The following is a 12,891-nucleotide window of genomic DNA, read 5'->3' on the forward strand; positions in this document are numbered from 1 at the left end:
AGACATACAATTAGCAATTAGGTATCAAGTACAGTTTCTTTGTGCTTATGAAGGCTGGGTTAAAAATAGTAGCATGCTTACCAGGAATCTGACAGGACTTGCTAAGATGGCCAGGGATTTTCATATCCTTTGGTTCTTAGTTCATGGCAAGTCCCTGCAATCAGGAGTCATTACTAATGTTAGAACTCAACAGTCTCTTTAATCAGTCACTGACAAAGTCACTAGCAGTATAGAGAGCAGTTATATTTTCTTTGTAATCCACCACTGATTTTTGTTTTTTTGCTTCACGAGAAATAGTATGATACAGTGAGGAATCAATACTTTCAGAATCAAATTTGACCATGGTAGTTCAGATAGTTTTAGAAAAATAGAAATACTCCCTAGTTCAACAGAAACTAGTGTTAGTTATCCATATAGTTGATTGAAAGAGAAAACTTCCTAGTCATTATCAAAATTTACCAGAGACTCAGGGGTTTAGGCATAAAAGATGGAGTAAGATGCAAATAGGTATAGATATGTGTGTATAAATATTTGTCTGTATAATATCTGTATATGATATACACAGGTAAAAAGAAATGAGATAAACTGAAGCCCTAAAGAATTCTAGTTCTTAGTTAAACAATAATAAGAGAACCAATATCTTTCCAACTCATATTCACAATTTCTCATTAGAATAACAAGGTCAAGTGAAATAACGATAAAAAATTAAAATAAAAAAATACTATTCTCTTTAACCATTTATGTAATTACTCATTTATTCAATAATCCCTTATTAAATTCCTATTATGTTCAAGGCATTTTATTAGATGTTGTTGATAATGACACATACATAAACACTCCCATATAAACATACAAAAATTCAGGCTGTTACAGAACTTACATTTTATTAAACATATTGATCCTCTAGATAAAAGGATAAATTGTTTACATGACCTCTCACAGTATCTTGCACATAGTTGAAGCTCAGAAAATGATTCCTTAATGAATGATTGAAGGAAATTCAAATGAATTTTAAAATAATCATTGATGCACATAGAAAAATTGTCAAAGTTAATTTATTCCACGTAGTTCTACATTTTTGTAGTTAAATAATAAAAAATATAACAAAGATACTGATTTAATTCTAGTGAGGAACATTGAGATCAATATATGAGTTCTTATTTACAAGTCAGCATTGTCCATTTTTTCAAGGTGATGGAACAAAATTGCTTAAGAAAGATATATTAATAGCTAATGAAAAATAAAATTATAACTATGAGTTTTAATATAACATCATATATACCTTCATAGATATGATGTTTTTGCCAAATAAATAGATGCAGAAAGAAAAAAAATAACTGAAGGAAATCAGAAGACAGCAAGATTATAAGCAAACATGAAAGCTCAACAAAAAAAAAGATTGTATGTTATACTAACAAACGATAAGCACAAAGACAATTGATGTTGCCACCCAGCACATTTGATGATGATTGCAAACAAGTAAATTCAAGTGAATTAAAAATAAAACTTCTGGAGAAAGAGAGAAAGGGAGAGAATTAGAGCCAAACAGACAGAGAGAGCGACAGAGACAGACAGAGAGATCAGAATAAGATTAGACCTTTTTCATATAAAATCCACACAACTATGAAGCCTAGAGAGCAATAATTTTTAAAATGTCACATATAATCAGGAAACAAAAGAGAAAATAAAATATATTAAACTGGATTTTGCCTTGCTTCATCAAACTTTATGTAAAGAACAAATCAAGATAAATATTATCTGTACCTTTTTGAATAGTTCCATTAAAAATTATATTATCCTAGGACATTTGAAAGATGATTCCTTTCTGAATGATGATAACATACAAATCTAACCATTATTAAACTAAAAATAACTACTTTGTTAATGAATATTTAAAATGCATACATTATGTTATAGGGCTTTTTTTTCCCTTTTTTATCACATTGAGAAATACATAGTATAATTTACTACTGTATTATTTTATGGTTGTGAGAAGGAGAAATTGGTTTCTAGTAAAATATTAAAACACTGTTGTTGAGACAAAGAACATTGTTAGTAAAACATAGGGTCAGAGAATTCCTTCCTAGATGGAAAACCTGCAACTAATTTCACACACACACACAGACACACACACACACACACACGCACACGCAAATAGATTGTATCTTGTCTTCTCAGAGTCAGGCAGGACAAATTTCCAGATAGGTATCACCAGAGTTATGATCACAAATTAATGAATATATGCAGTAAAGAAAACTCATAAAGAAGGGATGTTAAGATATATTTGTATTGCCATGCTTATTGATGGAGGGAGTACTTATATTGATCTCTCCAATGCTGATGAGTGGAATGCACTCTATAGTCCTTTCTGCAATATAGAATCCCTCTCTTCCTTCAACGTACAGGTCAAGTACTAACTTCTACATAAAGCCTTTTCTGAAACCCCAATTGTTGATATCCTTTTTTCCCAAATCTCTTGTACTCTCTTGTACCTTCCATCTCTTTTTGGCTTATTTTGTTATTTTATTCTGTATATAATGATTTATATATGAAAATTCTGTCTCCTTCAATAAAATATAAGCTCTTGAGAGTAAAGATTGTTTCATTTTTATATTAAATTCCCATCCAAAACTAAGGACATTGCCCATCACATAACAGACACTTAATAAATGTTTTCTGATGGACGTGTAAATGAAATCCTAGGTCCATGATATATTGAAGTCAATATATATGTGGTTCTCTTTGAGATTGTCAAACTGTGTCTATGGGAATCTTTTCATATTGTTTGTGGATGCTGAGCACCTCCTATATTCTTTCTGAGCAAATGTTTGACTGAATCTCAGAATTTTTGTTATTATTAGTATCAATTTTTCACTGAGAATAAAAATTATTTCATGGTGCCTTCTAGAGAATATATATATATATGCAACACACAATAAAATTTAGAAATATTAAGAATCACAGGCTCCCCCACCTCCAGTGTAGTATTCTTATGTATTGGAAGTTAGTTATGACTTTCTTTATATAACTTGAGTAAGAATTCATGTGTAGAATTTCAAAGGAGAAAATTGTAAGCTCTTCTATCGATGGGCCTTTGATCTTTCCCTTGATAAAACAACCCAAGACCAATCCCTGACAATGCAACTTTAAAACAACTCCAGTGGTACTGCTTTCCATAACATTTGGGTGCTATCCTTTATACCTATGTAGTTTTAATTGCTTCTCAATTTCCTTTGTGTTCACACTTAAAAACCCAACATGGGAAAGTTCCCCCTGTTACCTAATTAAAATGTCATAAATATACACTTGGGTCCATGTGGTCACAACCTATCTGAAATTTCATATGAGATTCTTTGCCTTCCTCTTAACAAACTTCAAGTATATAGAGTATGGTTTTCATTCCTTTAAACCAATTACAATGTCCAATTATATTAAAGCATTCTAGATCAGGAATCAGAAAGAAGCAGATAAAATCTTGCCTCCCTATTAATTGCCACCCTGAAATCCTTAAAAAGTGAGGGTACTGAAAAACCATATTTAGAACTACTTCACCATCATGTTAAAATGAATGTAGACTTGGAGATTTCCCACACCCTATCCTTCCACTCTCCCACACTGTTTTCAGTCTATCCTGAGATCTTCATTAAATACACTTGAATAAATTTAATTGGAAATAGATTTTATAAGTGTTTTATTCTTTCCTCTTCCTTAGTATGGACATCAACTTAGCATTTAATCATTCATTTGGATAATCTTCTGCTCCCAAATACAGGAGAAAATGAGTAAGAAAACTGATCAAGCCTCTTTTTCATTTTAAAACATGAAGAACTTACAAAAATAACCACTGTTCAAATTAATGACTTCAGTGGCTACAATTAAGATGGAGATATTCCCTATCCTTGAAGTTCCCATAAACAGATGATAATAAGGATGACAAAACTATAACCAAATTTCAAAAAAAGTAATTTAAAATGAAAATCCCCCATATAAAAATCTTTCTAGTAAAAATTTATTATGAATTTGAAAATTAGTATCAAATTGTAAAGGATTTTATGAAAGTTTTGAGCTGCAAGGGTCTAGACTTTGGAAAGTTTCTTGTGGTACATTGGCTCAACAGTTAGAAAATCTCAATTGAAATTCCACCTATGACACTTACTACTGATGTGACCTTGAGTAAGTCCCTTAAACTTCCTAAGCCTCAGTTTCATCTGTTAAATAATGGACTTGAACTAAATGTATTCTGAGGTCTTTTCAGTTCTACATCTATAATGTTCTGGTCTTAAGATCTTTAATTTAGAAACTGAGTCCTAAATATTAGAGTCCTTATTTCCAATTATATTTCCAAAGATGATTAAAGAAAACAGGATTCTTGGTATGTAACAAAAATCAGTTCAACCTTACAGTTTCTGGATGGAATTTGGAAAAGTCTTATTTTTGATAAGAAAACAACATTTCAAGGGAGAGAAAAAATACGCATATTCCATTAGTTGAATGAGGAATCTGGAGAGAATACATAAACAGCGTATTGATAGCATAAAAAGGTGCAAAGCATACAGTGATGTAAAGCAGCATGGTAAAAATGGAAATTCTTAATTACAACACTAAGAAAAAGTTCAGTTTCTGTGACTAACAGCCACACATGCCTGGTGTCACAGACCATCCTATACTTTTGACCTTATTGATCGTTCTCTTTAACTGCATAGTCTTTCCTAAATTGGCCTCAGAGAGACCATCTTCTCCTAGATCTTTCTTTCTATTCTAAACTCTACTCTTTTCCGGTTGCTTGCCTCTGTACTTTGACCCATAAAGAGTGTGATCCACAAAGTTTTATAATGCATCTTGTGGCACAGGGAACAAAGGGCTGGATCTGAAGTCAGGAAGACAGAGATCAATTCTGGCTTCAAATATTTGCCAACTATGTCATACTTGGCAGGTCACATAACCTCTCTTTGCCTCAGTTTCCTAAATTGTAAAATAGGGATGGTTGTGAGGATTAAATGAGGCATTTGTAAAGTAAAAATAAATAAAAATAAAAAAACCTTAGCACAGTACCTAGCACATATTTCAGTCTGAAACATATAAATGACTGCATTCAGTTTTAGAATAAAGGACATGCAAATAAAACTATTATGGGCTGCTAATTTTTGTTGAAATTTATGTATTTGGAATCCCACATGCATTTAACACATAACGGATCAAAGACAAACATTTTCACAAATTTTTCATATATACCTATTAATATAAATATATCATATATTATGTATCTGTATAGGATTCCTTGCCATCATGGAAAAATTTGGAGTATTATGGAAAGAATGTTGAATCAGATGTCAAAAGATCTATTTAGATCCTCATTCTGCTTCTTACTGGCTGAACTTCAAAAAGCTAAGATAAGCTCTCTAGACCTTAGTTTCTTCAACTGTCAAATAAGGGGAAACAGTGAATATATAGCTTGAAAAGTGCCTTCCATTAAGAAGCATGCCAGTAAGTGTTTAACAGACCTCCAAAACTGTATCGCAAAAAAATTCATTTTAATCTACATTATAAAATTTTCTCCATCATTTTCTTTAGTTTAGACAATCAAGAACATAATAAATGAAGCTCTGATTTGTACCATTTGCCAATTCCCAATGTGAAAATGGTCACACTAAAACTTTAGTAATTTGGTCTCCAGCACAGGCATGCTTCTATTTCTAAAGTTGTGATACTATGGCTTAAACTTGAGACTTAATGTAATATTTCTGAGCATTGATATCTGGATTAAGGTACAATTTGGAAGGAAAACTTAGGAGTTTGGGAAAAAAGGTGGCTTCTGATAGGAAATAGATGGATATTCTGTCATTTGATTTTATAGTATGAGGTTCTATGGTTCTAAAAAATTGCTGAGGTGAAATATGTGATAGACTTGTTAAGGTAATGGAAGTGGTTATATCTAAAGATATCACAAAGGACAGACTCTTCATGCTCCTTTCTATCCCTTACAAATTTTGTTCTCAAACTAATTTTCATTATCTGTCATTTTTTATAAAGAGTTGACTCAAAAGGCTGAAATAACATAAACTATACCTGTTGGTTGTATGTACTGTTGGAGAATTTTATGGAATCTTATTAAACTTTTTAATTAAAAAGCAAATGTTTAAAGCAGAAACAGAAGAATTTAAGGAAATCAAATCTTGGCCAGCAGGCAAGAGTAGTTAGAAGACTGATAGCATCTCCTTTGTCTTTAATGCTCACATATGTTTACCAACCACAATTTTTCTTATTATTCCTTTGAGCCCATTTTAAACTTTTCATTGTTATTTAAGGATCCTCAATTGGTAACAATAAAAAAAAAAACAAGTCTTCAACTTTTAAAATAAAATAAAAACTCAAATCCTCCAAGGTTAACTTGGCAACTTCTGGTAAAATCAGAAAGGTTACAAAAGAAACCTACAAAATTAAGCACGAATTTTTTGAAAAGTGAAAATAAATATTTGAAGTTTCTGTCTCTGTGGATAGATCATAGATATAGATGTATAAGGCATTAAAGAAGTCACTGAGTTCAATACCCTCATTTTAAGTTTGAAGAAATTGAGTCACAGAAGATTACGTCTGAAGCAGGATTTTAAACTTGATCTGTCCTTACTTGTTTTTTATTTCTTTTTCATTATTCAAAATGGATAGAGTTTCTCCTCCTTGGAATCTAGTTGAAGTTTTTCTGGTGTATACTCTTTTAATAGTTGTATAACAAAATATTACTCCCAGGTCTAAATCCTAAAAACATCCAAAAAAGAGGGGGAAAGGACTCATATGTACAAAAATAATTAGAACAGATCTTTTTGTGCTAGCTTATAATTGGAAATTGAAGAGATGCCCATCAGTTCAAGAATGGCTAAACAAGCTTTGCTATGATTGCAATGGAATATTGTTATGTTATAAGAAATGATAAGCAGGATTTCAGAAAAAAATTAAAAAGACTTACATGAACTGATGCAGAGTGAAGAGAGCCAAACCAGGAGAATGTTGTACACAGTAAACAGCAATGTCTTTTGATGAAGAACTTAGCTATTCTCAGCATAAAATAATGCAAGAGAATCCCAAAGGACTAATGGTGATGCATACTACCTGCCTCCAGAGAAAGAACTGATATTGTCTGAATACAGATTGAAGGATTCTATTTTTCACTTTCTTTCATTCTTATTTTTTTAATTCAGATCTTCTTGTGCCGAATGACTAATACAGAAATGTGTTACATGATTGCACATATATAACCTTTATTTGACTGTTTACTGCCTCAGGGAGGGGGAGGGAAGGAGGAATAGAATATGTAACTTGAAACTTTAAAAACAAAGAAATGTGAAAATTGCTTTAACATGTAGTTAGGGGAAAATGAAGTATTATATATTTTAAAAAAAAAAAACAGACCTGCTAATTGAGGCCAAGCATTGTAAGAAAGCTCCAACAGTGTGAGAAGAAAATCTGAATCAATGAATAAAGTGTCATGGGGTCCTGACATGAAGCAGAAGACCCCCAGGCAGGGAAGGGGTCAATATCAGAGAGGCTAAGTGCTACCTCATGGACCCCAACATACACAGGAGAGCCTGCTGTTAGGTTCTTAGACCTGCTTTTCTAAAAGGAATGCAGTTTTTTGGGGGTGAACAATCTACTTTAATCAAGCACATATATCATTCACTTAGTTCAGGGGAAAAAGTCAGCACCTTGAACTTCAGAGAAAATACAAACAGAGAAACAATGATCAACCAACAGACAGGGTTTCCAACTGTCTGACCATAAGCAATACACACATCACAGATCAACAGACAGATCTCACTCTCTGACCATTATATACATGCATAGTTACCAGAGATAGAAACATCAACACCTGAGTTTTCAAAGCCAGGGGGCTCTTTAGAAGCTACCCAGTCTTGTCTAGAACAAAACCTAGTCTCAGAGTATAGATACACTTTTCAGAACCAGACTCATCACAACCCTTGTAACCCAGTGCCTCATTAAAAATTAACAAAAGGTGTGGGCCTTCCTACAAAACAAATCTCCCCTAATCAAACTTCCCTTAATGGGCAGGCCCATTAATGGGTGGGGAAGATCTTTAACTGTCATTAACATAATTAACATTACGCATCATCAATTAAAAGAGGATTATTTCAGTAGGTGGGAAGAACACTGTGTCAAGGTAAACTAAATTCAGAGTACTGGCAAAGATCCAGTCATTCAGGCAGTGACTTGGAGGACACAATAGGCAGGGAGAACTCAGGGAGAAAAACAATAAAAAAGAACAAGAAGAAGAGGAAGAAGAACAACAATAACCAAAAAAAGAACAAGAAGGATGATGCTGCTGACAGTGATGATGATAACAACAGAAAGTCAACCAACAAGAGGAATTAGCTTTTATGTGGAATTTTGAAGCTTCTAAATTTACACACACACACACACACACACACACACACACACACACACACACACATTATCTCATTTATACAACAACCTTAAAAGATAGGTACAAATTTCATCCAAATATAACATATGAGGATTGTAGCAGCAAGCACACTGACACATCCAGGAAGGCCTGCTAGCACAAGTGCTTAGATCTGCTTTTCTAAAAGGAAAGTAACTTTAAAGGAGGAGTTCAGCAGTGTACTTTAACTATATTCACCAACACAGAAAATACAAGCAGAGAAACAAAGACCAAGAGATAGTACTTCTCACTGTCTGACCATAAGCTATACATGCATCAGAGATCAACAGACAGATCCAACTGTCTGACCATTACATACATGCATAGTTACCAGAGAGTCGTAGATTAGTAGTAGATAGTAGATTTTAGTGTGTAAGGGTTCTAATCATTGCAAGTAGTGAAGAGATCATGGCAGAGCCTTATTCCTAGAGAAACTGAAATATTAATAGTTAATAAATTTAAAAATCTAGAACTCTGGAGAACATTGCCAGGAAGAAGTAAGCCTCTCAGCCCTGAACTACTGTGATAGGAACATCATCTTCTCACCCCCTCCCCCCAGTTCTTTCAATCTCTTACTATAAGAACTGCAACCAAGTCAATTCTGCAATTCCTTTCAGAAAAGCTATGTTACAAAGCCACAGTACTTGGTTGCTTTCTTATATGTGTTCTCTGTCTTATTAGAATGTAAGTTGTTTTTGAGAACAAGAACATTAACATATAGTAAACAATCAAGAAATGGTTTTTCATTCATCCATCTATTCATTAACTCTATTCTAAAAACCACTATATATCATGTAATGTATTAGGAACTAGGGATACAAAATAACAGTTCCTGCATTTTAGAATTGTATAATAGCATCCATATATACAACCATATACTATATATACATACATATGATTAATAATGATGATAATTAAAATAATATAATGGAGAGTCAAGATATCAGAGCAGTAAGAAGCATTACAATGAGTTACCTTGCACAAACTCCTCCAAACAGATCTAGAAAATTCACCTAACAAATGTTGAGGGAAAAATTCAGAAAAAAAAGAACAGTAGATCATTTTTGTTTCTCAGTCCAGCTTGGCATAGGGAGGGAGAGAGGGAGGTCTGTGAATACTTGTAATGGGTTAGTACCAAGAGTATATGATGAACAGAGTGCTCAAATGCCAAGGAACAGGCTACACACCAGGGCAAGAAGATGTCTAAGAATGATACTAGCACACCACCAGACTCAAAGGGACAGGTGCACACTGCTACCTTTTTTGCCTATTACTCAGTTCCAGTTCAAAGATCCTGTGCAGGCTAAGAAAGGGACATGCTTGAGAGAGAAGGAGCATTTCCAGTTAAGGAGACCCTGTAGTGTGTATGGAGCAAAGAGGGAGTTCAGAAACTAGCAGAAACTGTTGTGTGGCTGAGACCAAGGCATATGGCAGTGTCATACTTCCACCCTACAGTGGAATGACCAAGGCAGGAAATCCCAAACCAACTAGAAGCTTATGATTCTGCCAATTTGAAATAACAGAGCTTCTCATCTAAAAGATAGAAGTGAAGTCCAGTAGCAGTCTATTCTTGCATAGACCCAAATTCAGATCAGGAACTTGCAAAGCCCAGACCAAGAGGGAAGGAATCAAACTTTGCCCTGTGTTAGAGCACTTCTGCAGCACTGAAAACTTGCAGGACCCCAGTCTCTCCCCGACATCTTAGAATAACACTACAACCAATACTCCAAGAGAGCAGCAGCAAAAGAATCCCAGACTTTCTCTCCAGACTTGTGGCACAGCTCAATATTGACATCAAATCCAACCATCTACCAGAAAATAGGCTGGTAAAATGGGCAAAAAGAAAAAAAACAACAGCGTGATAATCAAAGTCGTCCTGACACTGAAGTCAGCTTTCCAAACACTATGTCATGCTGCTCCTAGCAAAAGATGAACAGATATTTGAAGATATATTAATAAAATATGGCTTGTTTTCTATTCCTCTATATTAAGGATTGCTCTAGTAACAGAGCTGCAAATGAGTTTTAAGCATTAGCTGATAAGGTAGTTAATCTTTATCAACTATGCTATAAACTTCAAAACACATTGTGGTTAAATATAGCAATTCCCTTAACAAGAATCAAATACTGCTAGTAAAAATGAGAAATACCTGCAATACTGGACATTAATTTTTTAATCAATAAAATGTTGAAACTGGCACATTTATTCACTAAGCTCATTGTTGTTTCATCATTTTCAATTTTGTCCAACTTTTTGTGGCCCCATTTGAGGTTTTCTTGGCAAAGATACTGGAGTGGTTTGTTATTTCCTTCTCTAATTTATTTGACAAATGAGAAAACTGAGGCAGATAGTGTTAAGTAACTTGCCCAGAGTCACAAATTAGTAGAGGGTCTGAGCCTAGATTTGAGCCCAGGAAAAGGTCTTCCCAACTTGAGGCCCAGCACTTTATCCACTGTACCACCTAGCTGCCTAAAGTTAATTGATACCTAAAAATATATAAACTTATAATATGTATGAGGATATAAAATGTTTCCATGAATATTATCTCTGTATTTTTATCTCTCATACACATACACACATATATATGAAGTACATATTTTTGTATTTGTATAAAATTATGTATATTACATGTGAACTTATTTGATATAATGATATGGACACAAATGGATGCTAATATTTATGTATACTTCTACATCTGCTTCTTTACGTAGAAGTATATATACAATATATCAATAAAGAAGTAGATGTAGGTAGATGTATTAGCATATTGGTATAGAAATAGACATAGACAGATATATTAACATCTATTTGTATCCATATTTTCATTATATCATTCACATATACTGTATTGATATAGAGGTAGCTATAGATGTATGGAAAAGTGATAACACCTATGTTTTCATTTGTATATGGAATTATCAGATAAACTTTCAATTTTAATTCAGGTCAGCACATTCTCTGCAATATATATAGATTAGAGAGTTGTTTAGTCAGTATGAATCAGAACTGAGATGTGGATATAGGATTTTCTGACTCTGTGTCTCTGAGATCAGTTTTTTAACCACTAAGCCACATTCATTTGAGATGTGAAGATTATAGATAGAATAGTTTGTTTTCTAATTCCTTATATTGATAATTCTGATAACAGAATTGTGAGTAAATTTTAGCCATTAGCAATCCAGGAGCCTAGCCCAGGGGAAGTAGCTACATATCCTTCATTACCTCATTGCATGACTGACCTTCCTTCATTTCATAAGATATATGATCATAGAGATTTCTTTTTCACCAGTTCTTATACTCACCATCATGGCTCATGAGCTTCCAGACTCCTAGTCTCCACAAGGGCCACCTGATGCCAAAGACTATCTAGGCTGACCAAAGGTTGCACCTATATAAAATTAAAATGTTGGGCAACATAAAAGAGGAAGGTGGGATTTTCTAGTTGTTGAAATATTCTGTATACATTCATCAAAATGACTTTTTTCTTCTAGTCTTCTCTCCAGTCTTTGCTATCATAGATTGCTAAAAATCAGGGGATACAACAATCTCATAATAAACACAACTGCAAATATCTAGTATGAATTTTTTTCATTATTCTAAATCAGAATCTAGAAGTTTATTCCATAGGCTATTCCCAGGTAAACGCAAAAAATAAAAATGACTTCACAAATGTGTCATGATACTATTGCCTTCATGTTCAAAGACTTTACCTCTTATTATAAATGAAACCTTTCTTTATTGTTCTCATCAAGCAAAAGCAGAACTTTTTAATTTTCATTTTATCTGGTCAGCAAAAAACCAGGTGATCAACCACAGTACAACATCGTGTCTTCTCTTTTCAGTATTGAACATTCCTTAGCTTCTACTTGTAACTTCCACATTCATCTCAGCCCCTCTCACTATAGATGCTTTTGTTTTTTTCAATTTTTTAACATTTTATTTTAAGTTTTGAGCTCCAAATTCTGCTCCTTCCATCTTCCCTCCCCAACTTCATCCCTTAGATGGTAAGCAATCAGATATAGGTTAAACATGTGCAATTGTTTAAAACATTTCCATACTGGTCATTTTATACAAGAAGACTCAAATAAAAGAAAAAAATGAAAGTGGAAAATAGTATTCTTCAGTCTGTATTCAAACAATATCAGTTATTTCTCTGGAGTGAGATACTACACTTTACCATTAGTCCTTTGGGATTGTTTTGGATCATTTTATTGCTCAGAATAGCTAAGTTGTTCACCATTCTTCAGTGAACAGCATTGCTGTTTCTGTGTACAACATTTGCCTGGTTCTGCTCACTTCACTATTTATCAGTTCATGGTAGCCTTTCCAAGTTTTTCTGAAATCATACTGCTGTCATTACTCCTAGCACAATAATATTCAATTACAATCATATACCACAGCTTATTTCATTATTCCTCAATAGATGGGCATCCCTTCAA

Source organism: Notamacropus eugenii, chromosome 2 (assembly GCF_028372415.1).
Source record: "Notamacropus eugenii isolate mMacEug1 chromosome 2, mMacEug1.pri_v2, whole genome shotgun sequence".
Classification (NCBI taxonomy): domain Eukaryota; kingdom Metazoa; phylum Chordata; class Mammalia; order Diprotodontia; family Macropodidae; genus Notamacropus; species Notamacropus eugenii.